Source organism: Zootoca vivipara, chromosome 7 (assembly GCF_965207765.1).
Source record: "Zootoca vivipara chromosome 7, rZooViv2.hap1.1, whole genome shotgun sequence".
NCBI lineage: Eukaryota > Metazoa > Chordata > Lepidosauria > Squamata > Lacertidae > Zootoca > Zootoca vivipara.
In genome coordinates this window covers 72,540,244-72,558,670 of record NC_142590.1, presented here as the reverse complement: position 1 = coordinate 72,558,670, position 18,427 = coordinate 72,540,244, and the positions used below count along the sequence as shown (strand labels likewise).

Here is an 18,427-nt window from a genome sequence, read left to right as displayed (position 1 = left end):
GGGTGACGGCGGATACTGGACTTGATGGATCTTTGGTCTGATCCAACAGGATTCTTCCATTTTTATATTTTCAGAACATTTGACAGGGCGCTCAAGGATGGTCTGTATTCATTTGCTGCATATGTTTCTCTCATTAACTTAGAGGAGCTGCACAAAATCGAAAAGAAAGGATAAGACAATCCCTTCACTGGGAATCCTTTTATTAGGACAGAACAGCTCAGTGGGTAAGGAATGCAGGCTACAACACATGCATTCAACAATCCCGTTTTTAAAGAAAAGAATGTGATCACTTCTTAATAAAAATGATCTAATTATCTCAATAATTCTCTTTTTTAGTTGCAGAAAAAAGGCCTTTTCTATTCTAGCTGCCCTGTTTCAAGGATCATCAATCACAGTCACTGGGGTCATCCAACCCTACCATGATACCAGTTGTATACACACTACTATACAGGATTTCATTTTGTGTGGCTGAGCTCAAGGACAAGATGCTGTTTAACCAGCTGATGAGACTGGGAAGACAGAAATCAAGATGATGTGAAACATTACATTGCACTGTGGATTCCAAGAGGTAACGGAAGACCCAAATGTTGGGTTTTGTACAATAAAGACCGACCAACCTCAAACACTACAGTCAGCCAGGTATAGGCCCACTCATCCAGGGAATACGGTAATAATAATAATAATAATAATAATAATAATAATAATAATAATAATAATAATGGACTGAAAACAGGCATTGCTATCGTTCAAAATGCATCATTCATTTTAAACACAATGTCCTGTTTGAGATCTACTTCTTTATTAAATCTATATAGCTGCCATCTCCTTCCTTGCTGACTTGCATCAGAACAGTATTCAAATGCAATATACCATGAAAATCCAACTTTTTGAGGTTTCTCTCCATTTCTCACTGTCCCAGGCTTAAATTCAGATTTCTACATTTCCACATCAGTCTGCATTTTTCAAAAAGCCTTCATGAGAGAAAATGGAACCTGAAACACACACACTTGTATGCAATTTTGCCTAAATATACACATTATTTTTGCAAAGCAATGTCCCCTCATATAATGCTTTTGTGTGTGCTGTTTTCACTCATATATTTACTCATCATCATCAAACCTTTTATTGGCATCACATACAAACAACCATAACAAATCAATACAGAATTACCACCTCCCCAGTGGCACAAAGCATTTGCCAAAAGAAAAGAGGCAAAGCAGTCTATAATATAGTTACTGTTACACATGCTTTGCCCTAGCATTTTTTGTACACATTACCTAGCTAGAGAACTGCATTGCAAATTCAGAGAAGTGCAGACGTCAAAGGCTGGCTGTGTTTCAGTTCATGTATTGTTTCACAAAGTGTAAATAAGTAGATCTGCCTTGAAATGCAAACTGAATCACATTTCTCCCCCATCCCATGGAATCCATAGCCATTAAAAGCAACAATAAACAGCAGCAAAACTCTTCCTTTCAGCAGAAGAATTGTGAATGCACCTGGAGTGCTTTACTCCTGATCAGTGTTCGAAACACCAGTTGTTCTAGGTCAGGCACGTCCAACAGGTAGATCGCGATCTACTGGTAGATCGCAGGGTGTTCCTGGTAGATCTCCATTTGACTGCAGATTCAGGACCCTCAGCTGTGTGTTTTATATAATCGACTTTTTATTATGTTCTGTGTATATCGCAATGCTCATTCAGTTTCATTCATTCATATATTCAGTTCCATTCATTCATTTATTTGCTTCCTAAAAAAAAAACAAGCTCAACAACATTGATCCATCAAACGACAATGGGTAGATCACTGCCAGTTCTTTATACTGTGAGTAGATCGCAGTCTATTGGGAGTTGGATGTCCCTGTTCTAGGTGCATTTTGTGACAGGGAATTTCATTTGTGCAAGTAGTTTCTGAGCTCTGGACACAGTACTGCGCCTATGATTTCACCTTAAACTTCAGAATGGAAGGAAAGGAGGGCCGTTTTCTGCCTCCCCACTTCCAGCTACTCTCTGGAGAAGAGACCCTCTTAAGAATATTTGGGGTAGGTGAGCAGGAGAAGGACTAGACCAGGCATCCCCAAACTGTGGCCCTCCAGATGTTTTGGCCTACAACTCCCATGATCCCTAGCTAACAGGACCAGTGGTCGGGGAAGATGGGAATTGTAGTCCAAAACATCTGGAGGGCCGAAGTTTGGGGATGCCTGGACTAGACCATGTGAAAAATGAACATAATATTTTAGCTGCAGTTCACTCATTTTCAGCTTTGTATTCTTGGTATAAAAAGTGTGCCTAGACATTCCATTGTTGCGCCCATTACCAAGGTTTAAGCTGCCATTTAGCTCCTAGCTTTCATATCTCCATTTCGAACACTGCTCCTGATTACAGGTCTCACTATCATCCTTCTGCTTCTGATGTTCAGGCTATGAATGCCATTGCTTATGATGCCCAGATGCTGGAGGATGGAAGTGGAAAGCAAGGGGAATGTGGGTGGGGGACATGGAATAGATTGGCTGGACTCTGAAACACCTGCATTCCGTGTTGCAAGTCCCACTTGTGGAATTATTTACGTATGTTCCTGTATGTCCTTTCCCCCCCCCACTAGTTCCACTTTTATTTCATCTCACTACCGGGAAGTCTGAGGAATAGGTGGCAACATTGCTGCTATATATAGAGAGAGGTTGTTTTTTTTAACCCACCTGTAAGCAACGATATTCCCACAAAAAGAGTGATTGCAAGGTGGGGCTTGGGGAGAATTAAATGAGACAGACAGAAGTAAGTGATAACCTGTGCAGCTAATCCAAGCAGTACACTGCAGCCTGCAAAGATCGATAAGAACAGGCTTAATGGACCATCTGCAGCGGAAACCCATTTTATGCCTCCTTTTCTCTGAGAAACCACCAACCCCAATCCCACAACACTTCTGGTTTAGCATTAAAAACAGCATGGACTAAACAAGGGGTAGTCAACTGGATGCCCTCCGGATGTTCCTAGACTCCCATCAGCCCCAGTCAGCATGTCCAATAGGTAGGCATGATGGGAGATGTAGTAGGACTTGGAAGCTTCCATGTCCACTCCCAGGCAAGGCTCCATATCATGACAGGTGGTGGGATGGGTGGGTATACATTGTCCCCTTAAAGGTAAACGGGCCCCTGACCATCAGGTCCAGTCGTGTTCGACTCTGGGGTTGTGGCGCTCATCTCGCTCTATAGGCCGAGGGAGCCGGTGTTTGTCCGCAGACAACTTCCGGGTCATGTGGCCAGCATGACAAAGCTGCTTCTGGCGAACCAGAGCAGCGCACGGAAACGCCGTTTACCTTCCCGCCAGAGCGGTCCCTATTTATCTACTTGCACTTTGATGTGCTTTCAAACTGCTAGGTGGGCAGGAGCTGGGACCGAGCAACGGGAGCTCACCCCGTTGCAGGGATTCGAACCGCCGACCTTCTGATCAGCAAGTCCTAGACTCTGTGGTTTAACCCACAGCGCCACCTGGGTCCCCTGGGTCCCACCTGGGTGGGTATACATTGTCCCCTTAGCCATATGCTAAGTTGCCATTCAGGTGCTACCTAAACTACAAACCCACATCCATAAGAATATAAGAAGGTCCCCGCTTGTTGTTGTTGTTGTTGTTGTTGTTGTTGTTGTTGTTTAGTCATTTAGTCGTGTCCGACTCTTCGTGACCCCATGGACCATAGCACGCCAGGCACTCCTGTCTTGCACTGCCTCCCACAGTTTGGTCAGTCTCATGTTCGTAGCTTCAAGAACACTGTCCAACCATCTCGTCCTCTGTTGTCCCCTTCTTCTTGTGCCCTCAATCTTTCCCAACATCAGGGTCTTTTCCAAGGATTCTTCTCTTCTCATGAGGTGGCCAAAGTATTGGAGCCTCAGCTTCACAATCTGTCCTTCCAGTGAGCACTCAGGGCTGACTTAAGAATGGATCTTCTTGCAGTCCATGGGTAGGTTTGATCTTTTTGCAGTCCATGGGACTCTCAAGAGTCTCCTCCAGCACCATAATTCAAAAGCATCAATTCTTCAGCGATCAGCCTTCTTTATGGTCCAGCTCTCACTTTCATACATCACCACTGGGAAAACCATAGCTTTAACTATACAGACATTTGTATGCAAGGTGATGTCTCTGCTTTTTAAGATGCTGTCTAGGTTCGTCCTTGCTTTTATTCCAAGAATCAGGCGTCTTTTAATTTCGTGACTGTAGATCAGACCAAAGGCCCATCTAGTCTAGTATCCTGTTCTCACAGTGGCCAACCAGACACCTATGGAAACCCCACGAGAAGGGCTGAATGCAAAAGCAGCCTCTTCATGGCCCCAGCAACTTGTATTCAGGCCCATACTGTCTCTGACATGTAGGTAGAATAGTCTTATCCTCCACAAATTTGTGCTGGGAAATCCTCTATTTGTAATTTAATTGCAGACCAGAGGAGGAGGGCTTGGTCATGGAAAAATCTCATGGAAAAATCCTAGGAAAGGGGGGAAATCCAGAAATGACATTAGAGTAGGCACCAGGTGAGTCTTTCTCTGGCGAGAATGTTCCATAACCCAAAGAGGGCACCTCCTGAAAAGGCCCTTTCTCTTCTAACCCATCACAGCCACCGGATTCTGTTGTTCAGCCACTGTGGATTAGGATCAGGGGAGAAATTCAGTTCAGTTTGGATTTTAATGCAAATCTACCTAATTAGCATTATCTGAAACAATATGCAAACCAAAACAAAACTTGCCCTTTAAAGTTTGCCCTTCTCTGAATTTTGTTGTGCCATTCTTCAACTGAAAAATATATACAGATAAATTATGCAAAGGAGTGCAAAAAAAATGCATCATACTAGTGAAAATTCATTGCCAAAATGTGCATATCAGGCAAAATTGCATACAAAAATGTGTACATTAGAAGAAATTGACACTAAAGTATTGACAAGTTTTCATATTTTTTAAAAAAATTATTTTAATTGAAACTAAAATAGAAATATGGAGAGATGAGGTTTAAGACTAGAAAATATGAGCAACAAAGGGAAACCAAAAGGAGAAAGAGAAGGGAATGGAGAGAGAACAATGGGACAATTTGTAGTGGGCCCAGAAGAATCCTTGACTTTGTTCATGTGAATTACTGGGCTGAACACAGTCAGTTAGAAGCTCTCCCATTGTTTGAACCAATCCTCTAGAGCAGGCATCCCCAAACTTCGGCCCTCCAGATGTTTTGGACTACAATTCCCATCTTCCCCGACCACTGGTCCTGTTAGCTAGGGATCATGGGAGTTGTAGGCCAAAACATCTGGAGGGCCACAGTTTGGGGATGCCTACTCTAGAGTTTAATTAAATTGATCCTGACAAACTTAACTCAGGGCATAGAACCAAAGAGCCAGATGTACATGTGCATGAGGATAAACACAGGCAGCCTGAAAAATAGAGCTCAACCATCTTGATTTCTCAGTCTCCCAATGGTTCCCCTTGATCATAGAATGTAGACTGGGAAGGTAAATGTGCCCACTGTCTTTTGGAACACCCATGGCAGATTCTCTCTTGGGGCAATAGCAGGTTTAAGAAGAGGGTATGAGGACTACCACAGAGAGGAGAAAGTTTCAACCCTCAGTTGGGTCATCGTTCCATCATAGCCTATTCTTTAATCTCCCCCACCCCACCACAGAACATAAATTACACTGGTTTTCTGCATATCCACCCATCCATAATAAAATCTCACCTGTTCATTCTTGCACAGCCATGACTGTTTCTCAGTTTCATAAAGGCATCTCAAAGGGTTTCCCCCTTTTGGACATCATATTTCCATGATAGGTTATTGCAAGCACAGCTGTATGTCTGAGAGTATGTCTACAGTCACTGGTGCAGGTAGGTAATTGTGGACTCTGGACTTTAGAGGATGATATGTATTGCTACACTTCAGGGCTGACCCAATACACTTTGGGACCTGAAGCAAACCACAAAATGGCTCCTTCCCCACACCGGGGAAGAAGAGATGAGTAAAGATCCACATCAGGTACAAGGGGGGGATTTACATCAGGATCTGCTGCCCCTGTGGATCCTGATGCCTGAGGTGGTCACCTCTCTTGGCCTCAAGTAGGCTGGCCCTACTACACTTCCTTAAACAGGCGCTTGCTGCATTGGGGGGCCCTGAAGCTTATTCTACTGCATGGGGGCTCTGGACATCTGCCCCCAAATCCTGACCTAGCAGCACCAGTGTCTAAGCATGGAGGGGGCAGTTGCCCTGGGCACAAAATTCTTAGGGGTGCAAAATTTCAATACCTGGTGCTGCATCAATAGAGTTATGTGCTTCCGGTGCTGAGCTCTGTTGAAAATGGCTTCTCTATCTGAATCAGGAAGTGATCTGTCTGGACAATGGAACAACTCTTTTTTTTCTTATCTTTGCAGCTACAATTAGGCAGTTGAATGTGCATGCATACTCCATTCCCCCCTCCCCCCTCCCCCCAGCCCCGGGCACTATCAACCCATGCTATGCCACTGGTGTCTGTCACTAAATGCTTGGGGGGGGAGTGATCTGTGAGCCCCCCAATGAGTACTACAAACATCCAAGGAATGAGGGCCAAATCGACACATTTGGTTGTCTTGTCTGACCACATCCAGAATCAGCGTTGTACTTCCAGTGCAGCCACAGTCTCTTCCTCCTAGATATCATTTAACAATGCCCATAATTTATATACCCAACAAATTCAAGGTAGCCTTTTGCAAAAAAGAAAAAGAAAAAAGAAAACATCTGACCCACTTTTCCTTCTCATTTAGGCTCCTTTCTAAATATATACTGGGAGGGAATGAAGCAGAGTCAGGAGAATTGTGCTTCATTAGGTGAAAAGGGAGCTATGTGAGAGTATAAGGTGGGCACCCCTCCCTCTTTCCCCCATTGGGGACAATAAATCTGATCCAACGCTCTCTGATCAACACCAATGCGAAAATTGCAAACCTGTCCAGTACATCAAACAGGAGTTTGAAAAACACTTTGTATGGGGGGTGCTAACTGTGCATCCTTCTCCTGCGACTGCACTGATATTAAATCTGGAAATAGCTCACAGAACAACCACCACCACAAACACATAGACACAGAAGCTGTCAAAACAGAAACCAAACAAAATCCCTAATGGGGACTTGGGGTGAAAAGAGCAAAATAAGAAGAGTAAGCAGCATAGGTTTATGATTATACAGTATTTAAATCTTTAGGCAGCAGATATGGGGGTTCCAAAATTCTCTCTGTCTAAGCAATTTTTGCAACCAATGAAAGGGAATTGTTAATCAGGCTGAGTGCAAAGGCAATTTCCAGAGGACACTATACAATATGATATGGACTTGCCATTTGTTCTATGAGCAGCCTGCAGGATCTCTGAGTTGCCCTCTGCTTTGATTTCTATGTGCTGTGAAATGATATAGAAAAGCTTCTTTGAGATCCTAGAAAGCTTGCAAACTTCTTCCAGAAGGCTTCTCAGCAAACCTATGGTCAAAGACTTGGAATGATCCAGCGAAGCATCCAATGCAGTTTTCTTTCACTTCTAACGCAGGGCAAAATCAGCACACAAGGTGCTGAACAAATTAATGGAGGACAGATCTAGCAATGGCTTTTGCTAGTCATAACAGCTGAGACAGAAACTCCCTTGATCAGAGATGAGCTCCATGGTTCTGGTGGTCCGATGCTGGGCAGACAAAAGGTGCTACCGTTCTCAGGCCATCTTTGTCTGCCTCACAGATCCCTCTACCCAGCCCACAAGGCCAAGATTTAGCTCAGGACTGCAGCTTAAATGAATTTGCATGGAGCAAGTTGGAATTCTCCAGCAAAATACTTCAATTTGTGTCTGCTCAAAAATCAGACACACACAAAAATCAGACATATTCTCCAAAGCTTAATGTTCTCAGCATTACCAGTTTTAAGTTGTGCAAGACATATGATTGTTTTTTTTAAAAAAAAGGCATGTTAGCCTGGTTAGCTCAGTTGGTTAGAGCATGGTGCTAATAATGCCAATGTCGCAGGTTCGATCCCCGTATGGGACAGCTGCATTGCAGGGAGTTGGACTAGATGAGCCTCAGGGTCCCTTCCAACCCTACAATCTATGATTCTATGTGTAAGAGGACCATGTTTGCGCCAGAATCGCTGTCTGTGGACAAATGCCGGCCTGAAAGCGAGATGAGCGTTGCACCCCATAGTCGCCTTTGACTGGACTTAACTGTCCAGGGGTCCTTTACCTTTTTTACCTTTTTACTAGTATCCTTAAATTTGACTAAGATTTAAAAGATTGAAGTGTTTTTAATGGAATATTCCAAAAAGGAAAGTCTCTGAAGTGAAACTTGAAAATGCTCAAAATTCAAAATATCACTTTTTTAAAAAATCATTTTATAAACAAAAAACAGAGCAACAACATGTCAGACAAGCACTTGAGAAATCAAAAAGTCTTTATTAACATTTAACATGCAATTAAAGCTTCCAAATAATACTGAGAGTTGTCATTTATCCCCTGAAGTGCCTAGTGTCCTTCATAAACTACAGTTCCCAAGAGTCTTTGAAGGGAGGAATGTGATTTAAATGTGTGGTACATTCACAGCCTGGATAAACTATATTTCAAATGGAATAATTGAGGTGACCTGGAGGGCTTCACTGGAGAAGTAGTTCCATAGCTGTAGCACCAACACTGAGAAAGCACCAGCCTGGTTACCAAGAGAACTAACCATAAGGAATTTAGTAAAGGTTCTTGAGATGTCTATTATTGGGCCAATTCTAGTTTAAAGTTGCAAGCTGTAATGTCACCCTGGAGTCTTCTGTAGAAATTTTTAAAAATATGGATTTGTGCATGATATTTCCTCATGGGAAATATCCATGAAAATGTGTCTACATGAAAAGTTCAGCTTCTGTTGTGTTGCTTCAAATGTCATTCTCCAACATTGGCTAACTGAAACAGGCATGCAGCTGCAGACAAACATAGCTGTCCTTGTTACAGGCTTCCCACACACCATAAATCAGAAGGTCTTGTGAAGAGGCAATCTTCCCTACAGTGTGAAGAGTTGGAAAGGTGTGAGAGAGAGAAAGAGAGAAACTGACCATCATAGGTTTTCTTCTGTTGGACATACAGCATTAAAAGTCTATAGTTCTATACTGTAAAAGAAAAGCTGCCATTTGGTGGATCATTCCTCTGCACAAATGGAAATACAGAGTTTGTAGTCATGTCAATAAAAGATCTGTATGGAAACTGTTGTTATAGTTGTTATAGTTGAGCTGCTGGTCCTAATGGTCACACATCTTTTCTCATCAGTGTTATGAACCATATTGATTCACGTGCCTTAAGAATGTCAGGTGCAAAATGTTTGCAGACAGCCCCATCCACACTGCCCAACTAAAGGATTTGGGTGTAAGCTGCTACAGCCCCAGTGCTTTTCAAGGGGAATTGAAGGCCTCAAATCCAAAGCCTTTCACTTAAAAAGGATTGTGGACTGGGCCGAGAATATAAAGGTGTGTGCTTATGCGTCCATATTCATCTATATTAAGAGGCACTGACTAGCATTTTTCTCTTACTGGGGATCTACTGCAGCTGATTTTTTAAAAAAATGTTAAAGATTTTCCCCTAAATGTTAAGGAGATGGAACCATGAGGACTAGAACCATTTTTAAATGCAGCTAAAATGTGAAGGAGTGCTGCAGGAGACTCTTGAGAGTCCCATGGACTGCAAGAAGATCAAACCTATCTATTCTGAAGGAAATCAGCCCTGAGTGCTCACTGGAAGGACAGATCCTGAATCTGAGGCTCCAATACTTTGGCCACCTCATGAGAAGAGAAGACTCCCTGGAAAAGACCCTGATGTTGGGAAAGATTGAGGACACAAGGAGAAGGGGACGGCAGAGGACAAGATGGTTGGACAGTGTTCTCGAAGCTACGAACATGAGTCTGACCAAACTGCGGGAGGCAGTGCAAGACAGGAGTGCCTGGCATGCTCTGGTCCATGGGGTCATGAAGAGTTGGACATGACTAAACGACTAAACAACAAAATGGGGAAATGAGAGGTGTCTCTTAATCAAAAATATTCCTCGTTTCCCTGATTTCATTTGCAAGATTCACACATGTGTGTTGTGTTGTGCCTTAAATGGCTGTGGTGCCATTATCCACCTTCAGCCTTTTGAGAAATCTAGGCAAATGCAATAATCTAAGCAAATGCAAAAATAATGTTGCACATACCTTAGCTTGTGGCAGCTCCTTGAGTGAGTGTAAAGCTAATATTTCTAATTATGGGTGGAGGAAGGACAGAGGAAGAAAAATCTGTGGGGAGATGTTTCTGATCATAGCTTAGTTCACTCAGGGAGAGCCCAAAACAGTTGACACCTGCAGAGGAACCTCCTGGAGGCAACCCAGACTCCCAAATGAACATATATGCCTGAACAAACAAACAAACAAACAAACAAAACCAACAGCAAATCTGGGGGTTTAAGGTGCACTTTCTAATTAAGCTTAAGCGCATTACGCTAATGAATTCATCAGTTACACACAAGCGATATTGCTGTGCCTTTAAATATCTGCTTGTGGGGGGGGGGAAGCTGTAGAAGCCTAATATTGTTCATCCTCGGTTCATTCTGGACAATGCGAACGCCTCGGGATAGCTGGCCTTTTCTTCTCCCTCTCTTCCCATAGGGATGCTCCACCTGCGCGCTTGCAGATGGAGATCTGGTGCTGGGTCAGTAAAAAATAGTAAAATGTAAAAAAGCACGTGGATGATTCGTTTACCACGAGACATGACAGATCCTACGCTGGTTGAAAGGGTTCTGTCCGACCTCAACACCATAGCAGCCAAGTTTTCCCTTTTCTCGCGAGGAAGCCTATTCAGCATAAGGGAAAATCCCTTTAAAAAAGGGATAACTTGGCAGCTATGCTCAACACTTCCAAGGATGCCATCGGGCTGGGGGTGTCAGCAGGCCAAATCAAGGAGGAGGAGGAGGAGGAGGAGGAGGAGGAGGAGGAGGAGGAGGAGGAGGAGGAGGAGGAGGAGGAGGAGGAGGAGGAGGAGGAGGAGGGAGACAGAGAGATTTCATACCTAAATTCGCGGGCCATGATGTATCCGAAACGTGAAAACCTCCACATTCCCACCCACCCCGTCTTATATACGCACAACATACACTCTTATCTACAATTGATTATTAACCAGAGCTGTTTTTGCTTTACACGGGAAGCTTGGGTGAGTGGGGGGAGAGACAAGCACAGCAGAACACGTCGGTTGCTTACACAGGTTTTGAAATGTACAAAGGCAGCAAAAAGTGAAACCTTCCTTCCCGCCCTGAGATCCCCTCCCCCCCCCATTTTCCCCTGTTCTCCCCTTTCCCCACCTCCCATTATCAGATCTTGGGAGACGCAAAAATGTCTCTTTAGGAACAAGTTCCTGTTCCAATCAGAACACACGACACACTGCAGACTCTCTCTCTCTCTCTCTCTCTTTCTCTCTCTCTCTCTCTGTGTGTGTGTGTGTGTGTGTGTGTGTGTGTGTTATCTAAATGGAATGCGTGTAGGTAAGTAACAGGTTAGCAAATACAGAGGTGTGCAAGGAGGGAAGGCGCGATAAGTACTGAGTTTCATCATCAACACATTTCAAACCACGTTCCACTCAGCTGAAGGAAACAGATTCCCCCCTCCCTCGACGTGATTTTCAGCTTCGGGGTGTTCTTAATTGTTCCTTTATTTTTATAGACTTTCGCCTTGATCCTGACTCAGCACGTGGTCTGGGCAGTGAAATGAGCTTCCCAGTAATTCTTGTTAAGCGCCTCTGCAAAATACGGTAAGCTGCCTCGTCAAGGCACCGAGATCTACAGGTACGTCTCCGCTGGAACTAATGTGGGAGACAACTTTGCGCGTTGGGAGCTAACCGGTTGCATAGGAACGGAGAACGTACTGAGTCAGACAATTGGCCTATTATCAAGCTCAGTATTGTTCACACGGACCGGCAGAGGCTCTCCAGGATTTCGGGCAAGGCGACGTGCCCAGCCCTTCCTGAAGATGCTGGGAGTTGGATACTGGACCTTCTGCACGCCAAGCAGATGCTCTGCCGCTGAGCCACGTCTCCTCTCCAATTTACTGAGACATGATTGCCACGTCCCTCCGAATTTTCAAAGGGGTGGGGAGTCAGAAAGAATAGGAAGCTGAAGAAGCAAGGAGACGTTTTGCATTGATCCTAAACACTTTTTTCTAAATAAGGAGGAGGGTTCGAGGGACTGTGCTCATTCACACAGCCTCGTTCTCCTTACGCGCACCCGCAAGCGCATCCGCGCACACGGATCTATGCGATGAAATCCATTAGCCTTTTTTGACCTTTCCAGGGTGAAACCAAAGTGGTGGTTTCAAGATCTGTACACTTCCTTTAGGAATTCAAAAATTAAAATAAAAAATAAAAGTCACCCTTTACTAATCTGAAACTTGGACTTAGTCTCAAATTCGCTGGGTTTAACCTGGACGGTGCCCTACAGAAGATTTAGATAGAATCATAGAACTGTAGAGGTGGAAGAGATCCCAAGGGTCATTCTAGTCCACCCCCCTGCGATGCAGGAATCTCAGCTAAAGCATAGATAGATAGATAGATAGATAGATAGATAGATAGATAGATAGATAGATAGATAGATAGATAGATAGATAGATAGAAAGGTATAGATAATCCGGAATTTAATCACCATCAACTGGGACTCCGGAGTAAGGGGCGCTTTAATCCTGTCTTTTGCTCTCTTTTAGAATTGCCTGCGTTTCTTTCTCGAAGGCCAGGCGCTCGTTTACTTCGGAGTCTTGCCTGGTTAATTGTTTATTGAACCTCTTTACTGGGGACGTGTGCGGAGACCAGAGTACCACGCACACCTCTCCTGCGTCCCAGCCATGTCGGCAGCTAGAGCATCCACAGATGGTCCGGCTGCGTTACTTAGGTGCAAGCTCTTTCGCGAGAACTTTCTGGCCAGCAACAAGTGACGCTGAGGATCGAGCCTTGCCTGTCCCATATCGCATTCTCCCTCGGATCCGGCTTCGCTCTTTGCCACCGCCAGTGAACCAGATTCAAACCGGGGTCATCCCGTGCGCTTTCACGATGAAACTCAGACGGGTTTCACATTTCGGTCGAACAGGGCTGTGGATCAGGTCGCTAAGCGAAAGGCTTCTGGTAGCGCCCAATGTACAGCTCCAACCTCGTAAAAGGGATTTAGACTGCAATCCTTAATCCACTATTAAATCCTTAATCCATTTACTGAATCCACTACTGAATCCTTAATCCACTTCTCAAGGTAGTGGGACTTACTTCCGAGGAAACATGCACAACCTTGCTTTTCACGGCAGCTCCTCAATTTTAGCAAATCTTTCTTATCCCAGTGAAATCAGTGGGGTTGGCTTCCACCAGATGTATTATTTTCCATCTGTGTGGTCTTTCCAAGTAAGGGCAATATCTGCTGGGAAATTCTCCTGCGCAAGCACCTTTACAATGAATTTGCTCCTGCTTTCTTGCAGCTTCCATGGGGGGTGAATCGAGCAGCGGGGAAGAGGGAGAGGACTAGGTGTCTTAAATCCTCTATGTGTTCATTTGATTATAGGATGCGTTTAACCATGCTTAACTTCCTTGGAAATAAGTTCGAATAAAGCCCAGATCCTAAACTTATTCCACTTGGAAGTAAATCTCAAGTGTGACGTGTGTAGAAATCCCCAGAGTCCACGTTCACAATCAGGGTGCGATCCCCACCACATTAAATTCTGCGGCCAAACTCTCCCTCTTCCTCTCTCTCTCTCTCCGTCATTGTAAATAGCTCTGGATTCGCCAGAGTGAGCACAAGCGGATCGCTTTGAAGCGATTGCATTGCGATGGATCTTAAACTCGCGCCTAACTCTCCCATTGTGCTTAATTTTGACCGGCTGGATTGTGCACGACGTACCGTATTTGGGATTCTGGGGTTCCCTTAAATTCAGGTACTTCTGCTTAACTGGTTTATGGCGACTCTGCATTCCCTGTCCGTCTCTATTTCTGACCAGAGAATAGTCCTTCCTGCTCATCACGTATCCTGCTACTGATGAAAACTTTAGCGACCTTAAATAAATAAATAAACTCGCCCACTAAACTAAACCAGCCTTTAAATACGAAAAAAATCGACGGAGCGCCTGAGCTCCGCTTTTTAACAAACCCGCGCTTTTTGCTTTGATTTTGTCCCACATGATAGCACGTTTTGTAGGATGTCTCTTAAACTGTTAATGGGGAGAGATAAAAATGGCTATTAAAGGGGGGGAAGCGGGGCGGGGGTGGTGGTGTGGGAAAGACTCCTTTATAGCTGCCTGGATAGTTTATGAGGACCGAAAAGGGCTCAGAGAAATGCCCACGGAGGCGCGTTCGTTCCGGGGTAGAAAGAAAAAACAGGGAAGAAAGTGATTGCTCGCGGTGGGTGGGTGGATTGGGGGCAGGAATCAAAGATTAAGCAAAGCAGCAAAATTTTCTCCTAGGGAAACATCCGCTCAGCCTTTTTCCCGCAGCCTTTCAGAGTCTCCACCTCGCAAAAGGATTAAGTAACAGACTCTATTGTTAAAGAAGAGCAAGTTAATGCAAGGATCGCGCTCTAATATTAGCTTGCACAGGGTGGGGAAAGAGGTTGGATGCGCGGAAAGGGGTGTCCGGGGGGGGGGAAGAGGCTCTCCTCCCATGGACCCTTGGGTCAACAGGATCCTTGCTGGGGGAGATTACCCCACATCCAAAAAAACAACAACCCTGTTTCTGAGGTTGCAGACTCTTCTGCCCCCCTAAGCAAGGGAATAATGGAGGGAGCGCGCGCCTTGCACTGTATTCCACATAATGCGCATTCCATATAAAGTGCCGCGTGAGCGAAAACGGCAGAGCATCCGCGATGCCTCGCCAACGAAAGGGACTTCGGTGGGGATTGCAACCCGCCCTTCCTTCTCCAGAAACGTGCAGCGAGGTGCGTTGAATTATAAATGCTTAAACCGGATGCAGGGGAGAGAGAGAGGGAGGGAGAGAGAGAGAGAACCACTCTCACTCTCTCCATCATAATCATAATCATCTCCATAGAAAGTGTGGATAAAATAACTCAGCAATCTGCAAGGGCTGCAGCAGGGGTCCTATGCGGAAGGGCCGCGTGGGGAGGGGGCAGCAGCTTCCTTCAGGTAAGGAGAAGGGATCAGATGGCTTCTTCTTCGGGATGAGGAGCTGCTTCACGGAGCAGTTGTGCCTTGGTTTGATCTCCTCTTTCTGCTTTCCCCACCTTCGGATGGCGGCAGGCCGCCAACTGCTTACACTGGAGTAGACACCTGGCTCTTTGTATTCCAAAGAAAGGGTGTGTGGGTGTGGGTGTGCAAACACACACACACACCAACCAAAATACTGGTGTAACTGGTGTAGGCCGCAGCTCAGCGGCCCCAATCCAGCGGCCCCGGCTGACGTGGCAAACCTAAACAGAGAGATAAACACGATAGGTTAGGAAGGAAAGCAGTCCCCAGAGTCTCAGTGAGACTTACTTTTGAGTAAGCGCAGTTGGGGATCGCGCTGTGGAAGCCAAACAGTGAAGAAAGATCCGGCAGAAATTTTGCTCCCCCCCCCCTTTTAAGCCACAAAATTAAACAACGTCAAAATGTTCAGAGGGTGATTTACTCTCCAGTAAGCGCGGGTGCGCTCCTGTTTATACTTCAACTCCACTGAAATAAGGGCGACCGGACTCACTTTGAAATAAACTTGCTTAGTAGAACGATGCCAGGCTGCTATAGCAAGCTTGCTTCTGGTTTATCTTAAGGCCCCAATTCTAAAGACACCGTTTTACAAACAAGTCCTCCTCGTTTCTGCGGCTTTTACTTCCAGGTAGGTATGCTTAAAATCGGAGGACGGCGGGAAAAACTATCCTGGTTGCGCCGAACTCAAAGGCATTCGATATGAATTAATTTACACGTCTGCTATTACACGTCTGCTCAGAAGCCCATTGAATTGAATGGGGCTTTGTCAATTACAGTTGCAGCCTGAAGCGCGCCTTCGTGCTGGATTGTGGTTATAATGTAACAGCCCGCATTGATTCTATTGCGTTCTACTTTCACGAAATGAATTTGGGCAGGGGGGCAGCCCCAACCCGCTTCTCCCACCCTTCTTCTGTGATTTGAGTAGACCCGGGGATTGAGCGACCCAGGTCAACCGCCCGGCCCCAGCGGAATCCGAACTCAGGACCTCCCGGTGCTTTTAAACCGAGAGCAGTCCATTCATCAGAAAGCAGCATGAGCGATTTCCCTCGGTGCTTGCGCTCTCTTCTGGTTAATGTGCACGTCCTTGTTGATTGCGGGGGGGGGAGGGGCGGCGCGGAGAGATTTCTCTCTCCCTCTCTCTTCCTGGATACGATTGAACGGAACAGGAAAGCAAATCTCAGAGAACTTCAAAAACAAGGAAGGGGAGCCGCGGTTCAAAACTGCAACCCTCTAATTGCTTGGGCGACTAAGTCCGGATGAATTTTGTTTTACCAGTTACGAGTAACGAGGCAGAGGATGTTTACCGAGGGTTCTTGGGCCAGGCACGTGGAAAGATGCAAAGCAGTATTGATTTTGCCTGGGTGTGTATGTTTTATGGAGAATTGCATGTTCTGCAGATGCCCTCGTTCGTCTAATTTTCTCTCCACACACTTCAAATAGCAAGGAGAGGAGAATCCCTAAATTTTGCAAAACAAACAACAAAAAACCCCACCACAATTCAGCTGCTGCTGTTTGATTTGGGCTACCATAGCACGCAGAAAGCTTCTAACTTTACGCCTGCATCCTCGTCCGCCTGCATCTCTCTCTCTCTCTCTCTCTCTCTCTCTCTCTCTCTCTCTCTCTCTCTCTCTCTCTCTCTCTCTCTCTCTCTCTCTCTCTCTCTCTCTCTCTCTCTCTGACACACGAACACACCTCTCTTCCTTCCCGGAGAAACAGATAGAGTTTATTTAGGTGGATACAATATCCTTCTCGCAGAGGCTGGTGGTCACCTGGCCCCACGGAAGCCTCTGTCCTAGCTTTCCAGGGGGCTTTCTTCCCCCGTGCCCTCATCTCCCAGCCTCAGGAGGTTCTTGCAACAGGCTCTCCCCTCAAATCCCACCACCCTCGAGTTCCAGTCCAGCTGATTGCAGTTGAAGAACCCCAGTTCCAAGCGAGCAAATTCAAGGCAATGAGATCCGTTGGCATGCCCTGAAATTCCTTTGGGAAGAGGCCTGCGTGGAAGGCGGAGGTACCGGTAATATAAAGCCAGCGACGGTCACCCTCGTGTTCTTGTAGTGCCTGGGCATCGCATCGTACTTCCATGACAGCTGGAGATTTCTGGGCTAGGATAAACTAAAAAGGAAACTGCACTGAGCTACTATCCTATTCAAAGTTTTGATCGCATTTTTAAAAGAAATGGGGGCGGGGCGAGGAGAGGGTAAAACCTGTGTGCATCAGTAACTAGCATATATCCTCCTCTGAATGAAAAATATCAGAGGTCATAGAACATTTGATCAGTCAGAGGGTGTGTGTGAAATACCCTTTCTGTGAGAAGACGGCAAGTGGGTGAAGAAATAACCCAACAGTCTTTGGTGGAAAAGGATCACTTGGATTTAAAACGCCGAGGTCCTCCCGATACAGATTTCACTTCGGTTGCCCCTGCCGTTTCTGTTCCTCATCCATACCGGTAGATGCTTTCGTCAAATTCGCCTCCTGCTCTGATCATTTCCCCCTCTCCTTTACAGATGGATGCTATACTCCATATGACCACTTGGGGTCGCGCTTTATGCCTGTTTGGGGCAGAGCTGCTGAAAAGAGAAAGAAGAGCGAGCGAGCACCTTAATCTCCCTTAATCGTTACAAAATGTTCAAACAAAAACAGTGGTCCAAAAAAAGAAAGAAGAAATCTTGCAAAATGTGTTCTTGCATGCAGTCACTCGCGGAGAAAGGGAAATCACAGGCCTATTCCAGGAGTGAAATGGAGAGTTCTAGTTCCTCCCTGCCCCCCCCCGTCCTGTAGAACTCATCCACCACTGCAAGGATGCTCTTTTTTAAAAATGATCTCTAACTTGGGATCTCGCTCCCCCGCTCCATATAATAAAGGCAGCTAGTCGAGGCCGTGCAAAACATGTCTGCAACCCCCTTCCTTCCCATCCTGCAATATGCATGCATGCACGCGCACACACCTCACCCGGGCTTTGCCATCTCTTCCTTGTGCAATAAACCCCATCTCTTTCCTAGGCACCATAAAAACAGGGGGAAAGTTACAGCCCTTTATTGGCACTTTCTCTTATTCCCCCTCCCCCGCGAAGCAATTCTTTTTTTGTTCCCTTTCCTATAATGGGACGGTGCGTGTGACGGGCTGGTGGGGGATTTATTAATTAAGGATAATTAATAAAGGTGTGTGGATCTAGGGCCGGGGGAGGGTGACTCGCAAAGCCATAGAGAGGCGCGGGAAGAAGAACCTGGTGGAGAGATGAAAACATGAAAGGCC

At 45.5% G+C, this 18,427-nt stretch overlaps 1 non-coding gene across 1 annotated transcript; it reads left to right on the top strand.

The window, feature by feature from the left end:
* Positions 1-7,933: 7,933 nt before the first annotated feature.
* On the top strand, positions 7,934-8,007 carry TRNAI-AAU (transfer RNA isoleucine (anticodon AAU)). The gene has a single exon. It is a non-coding gene; the product is annotated as a tRNA-Ile (tRNA).
* Positions 8,008-18,427: the final 10,420 nt, after the last annotated feature.